Genomic DNA, 5,010 nt, shown 5'->3' on the forward strand with positions numbered 1-5,010 from the left:
TTGAGGGTCGGATTAGTGAAGAATGTTGTCCAGATTACTCGTACCTTTGTCCAATATTGGCAAAAATATTACGGTAAATATTGGAGGAGCGTTGCTATATTAAGAAGGAAATGGTATGGCAATTAACTTGAAATCCAGTAATATTTAGCAACATATTAAATGGACCTAGATGGTTGCGATATGATCTCCTTTAAAAACATACTTCATTCAATCAAATACTATATTGTTTATTGTTTATTGTGTCAACCACTCCAACACCATGTAGTGGCAGATAAAGGAGTTTTGGTATAATGTGTAGATGGACATGAATAAGTTAAAGAATAAGGAAGAAGAGTAAAATAAAGATCTTTGTCTCCAGCTCCTTAGAAGAGTAAGCTTTTTGCTATATGTACCATACATCTTTGAACCCTACGCAGAATCCCAATTTCACATCAGAACCGCCATGAATATTGATGCTAATCTTTTTCTCTGTTTGTCATGTATACATTAATAATAAAAAAAAAATCAGCTTGTCGGCCATTGAGAGGTCTCCCAGGAAAAAACGAAAATATCGTTCTTTGAAAGAATATCAGCCTCCAGGTATTTGATTGAACGTAAGATGTTAAGCATCTCCTTTGTGAACTCGCTCCATCTTCTTAGCAGCTCATTGAAATTCTTAGCTTATCATGTTTCCTCAAAACCCTGATGTGTATGTAAGCATTTAAAATGACAACGACAACTAATCCTTCAAAACTCCACAGCTAAGCATTAATACCCCAAAGAATTAGCTTCTCCTCCAGACTTGTCCATCAAAGATCAGCACTTTACCCTCGTCTCCATCCGTCGACCTCTTTTATGACCCTGTCTATGCGGTTGAATGTCGAGAAATAAGCAAGCAAATGCTGAGAATGACCAAGCATATTTTTCTCGACAACAATTTTCGTTGCCATGCACACAAGATAGTATTCGAGTCATCTGGCTCCTCCTTGTAGCTAGCGACTTCCCATTTGGCCCTTTGGGCGCCAAAAAAGACGGTCCCCTCTAAATACTAGGGTGTGCACTTCTTTGTGTGTCCTGCTTTGCTTTGGAGTGGTGCGTGCTTGCAAAAAAAAACGACATGCCAAATAACACGGAGGGGAGTATTTCAAAGGGTGAAGTGAGGAACGAGGGGGTAATTTCCTTTATGACTGTACTTTTCCAAGGCATTTGCAAATTTGACGCAAAGTCTCCCTATATGCGTCGGCAGATTTGGCAGAGGTGGTGTTTTCTAATTTTGTTGTGTCGGCTTGGAGTAATTTGCCTTCGAAGATACGGGTTAAAATGAACCCGGTTCATCATTATTTAGAAATATTCAAACATTTTCGAACTTCCCTCCAAAACCGCTCTTTTTATGAATTGATTCGCAAAACATTGAACTCATTCAAGTACATCTTATCTTAAGCGAGCGAATTCGCAATTTGCTCTGTATTGAAAAGAATGATTCGGATGCCTCGATCAGTTCTAATCTTCCCATCTCAACTTGAACAAAAAAGTTCTGCTACTCAGCACTTCTGGTTGCAACGACATGGAAACTGATGAAAACTAAAATTTAGCCAAGCATTCATACGTCTTTGTCCCGCCAAATAACTTACACTTAAAGGAATTGCCAACTACTTACAAAAAAAACACATATAGTTTGATGAGTTGAGAACAAGTTTTGACATTTAAATATTTAAAAAAGCATTTTGTCCTTATTTTGGCAAAAAAAAATATATTTTTTTCTCGGTTTTGGGTAAAAATGCAACAAATATATTCAGTCTAATTTACAGTTCATTCCCATGATAGTCTATGCTGACGAAGACTTGTATGTGTCTTTGACCGTTTTCGCTTGTAGAAATATAATACATCAATATATTAATACAACAACCAGGGTTTATATATTCCGATACTTAAAAAAAGTTATCACAATTTCCACTTAAATTTGGTGAGAAATCGAATATTGGTCAGGTCCGCAATCTAATCTCCTTCACTTTTCTTCTTCTTCAATGATAAATAACCATTGGGAAAGTATTTTTTTCCCGATGTCTCATAATTTTTCAAATCACATTTTTTGATGTTACATTCACGAAGACTTTTTGGCAGAATGCTAACTCAGTATCTGAACATCTTCCTTTGTTTGCGTGGTCGAGGCACTGGGAAAAAGGAAATATTTCGCCTTTCTGGAAAACCATTAGGCCTTACTTCAGCAAATTAGCGTCCAATATTTAGCCCTCTAAAAGTAAAATATTCCGCACCCTCCTTCCGCGTAAATTCATTATATTACCTAAGGTCTGTGCTTGTTCGGAGAAACCTCTCTCTGTCTCTCTCTCTCTGTCTCTGAGAGAAGGAGAAAAGCCGTTCCACCATTCTCAGACAGTCTTTGAAAGGCTGCTAGGAAGAAGTGCATTTCCCAGCCGTGGCTAGTTCAGAGCCACGCAGCACAAAGGCTAAAGAACACAACTGACTGGGAGGAAACTCTCTCTCTCTCGCTCTCTCTTTCTTTCTTTGTGCATGCTCCTACTGAGTTAGGCTAACTTTGCCTCGTGCACAAGCACCGATCAAACTACTTTAGATAGATCAAACATAGTTTGGTCTCCATCCATGTTATTTTTCCACCCACAAAGCAGCAAGTGTTTATACATTCATCATCAATTAAAAGAGTACTTGCCAACCGATCATGGCAAATCTCCCTCTTTCTCTGGCAATCTATGAGTGCTCCTCTGGTCTTTGTGTTGCCCAAAGGAAGGCAAAGGATTGCAAAAACGACGACATCACCGTTGGGTTGGATACAACCAAGTAGTTCCTTGGTGGAGGGGGAAGGACTCCTGAATCTTGGAAGAGACGGTTATTTTTCCTGAAGCTGGTTCTATCTTGGGCATCTCCGCATCGGTTTAAAGGGCGACCCACCAGAGCAGTTCCAGGAGGTATAATCGACTATTTGTACAGTGATCAGCGATCACATTAAAAGCTTTCTCTATTCCTTTTAGAGAGATATCTAAAGATAGATCCGTCAAACAATGTGCACTCCTATGAGACTTGAGCTTGAATGGCCAAAGAAATGGAGCTGGGTTTGTGCTCACACATTGCTTTGGAGATGCTCTCCAAGAAGGACTTTGTTGGTATGAAGGATTTGAGCAAACAGTGGCTCGGCAACCTCTCAACATACATTTTTCGACGCAACATCCATGGGGTGCAAGCTTTTTCTTAGTCTCCAATGAATCAACATAGAAATATCAAGCCAAATATGGTATTGACGTACTTGGATTTTCCGTTCATGCTGAACTCTGGAGAAAACAAAATTGGGTAACACGAGACCCCACAAAATTTCGTTTTGGGCTGCCAGATTAACCACAGATTTCTAGACATTGGATGTCCGACGATCCACCAACGTTTGATCCAAACAGTAAAACAAATCGGTAGTAACTTCGATCAATGAAAAACACGTGAAATTGCAAATGTACTCAACAAAACAGATGTACAGTAGTCTAGGTCTGTACATCAAAACCTATTTCCAAGGAAATTTCCAAATTGCGTGGCGATTGAAAATGAAAGTTGAAGAGATGAATCATAGAAATGCCAGCTAGATATGAAATGATTTCAGTCTTCGTTACAATACATTTATTGAACAGGTATGTTTTTGTGTTACACTGTCAAGTGATCCTCGCTCAATTTTTAAGTTTTGAGAAGCTAACAACATGCGTACAAAATCGCATCATCTTACAACCGTCAAAGTAAATTTCAAGAATCCCTTTTTACTTGTCTGTTTTGCTATGCAAGGACACTAAAGCAAGGAAACGCCACTTTTTTGTGATCACCAAACCTTTCCCGCCAAGTAAGGGCTAAATTTTGCTGCTGAAATTTTTGAATGTCAATTATTGGCATAATTATTAGACAAAACAAGAGACGAATATCATTTTCGTAACCATTGGTGGTATGTGCTTAAAACCAGGCATGTAAATATACTTAAAATGACTTTAAACATATCTTAAAGTACAACAACTGAAAAGTGCTAATTAGGTTTCCTTGATGAAGCAAGTATTTGCTCTAAACACAATCAGTCAATACTCTTGCTAGTAATTTCATTTGTAGAAAATTGTTTCAGAAACATCTTGACCAAATTTCAAGTAATTTGACGCGTTTGTTATGAAACTATGGTTCTCACTCTGGGAATGGTCCTCAATCCAAAAGTAGACATACTGTGGCTCAGAGCTACATATTGTTCTTTAAACTCCGTTGGATGCTTCATAATCATGGAATAATAATTTTAAGAGATATGGCACCTGTTTTATTAGAGTCCCTGGGCTATGCCAGTGTGTTGATTTACGACTTATATAAATTCTACAAGACCATTCCCATTTACAACATGCATGGTTGAAACAAGTCTACTTTTTACATTTCGTTTGAAGACTTATGTGCTGTCTATCATTTATTTAGAAAAGGTGACCTAAAAATAGGCCACGGAATATAGAAAAGGGAACCTCAAAGTGTTTGATTACCTTACCAATTAATAAACGAGCAAGACAACGAATAAGAAGGCACGACAAATTATTATTATGGAGTAGTGCACCAAACTGCTTTCAAAGGGCCACCCTGAGCAAATAGAGTGGCGCACAAACCAAGAACACAATTCTTGTTGGGAGTACGTACATTGTTGACCTAAGAAGAGTTTGTTTGATTGGTCATCTCAAACGACTTGCTAACTGCGAATGAAATGAGCTTTCCTATGGCAGAGAAGTATTTCAGCGCACTTGAGCATGTTTTTGGCTTGCGTTTGCCACTTGATTCAGTGGTGAGCCATGACCATTTTTTAAGGTGACAACTCTTACTTTTGGTGTGCCATTTCATTTTCATGGCGTATGAATTTGTTTTTAATGAACAAAAAAAAACACGTGTGCCGGACGTGCATGTGCCTACTTTGGCCGAAGAGGCTATTCCTGACAATCAAGAGCAAAGGGAGAAAGACAAAGCAGCAGATAATGATGATCAACAATCTGAATCGGATGTTGACGACAA

Source organism: Tigriopus californicus, chromosome 5, assembly GCF_007210705.1.
Source record: "Tigriopus californicus strain San Diego chromosome 5, Tcal_SD_v2.1, whole genome shotgun sequence".
NCBI classification, from domain to species: Eukaryota; Metazoa; Arthropoda; class Copepoda; order Harpacticoida; family Harpacticidae; genus Tigriopus; species Tigriopus californicus.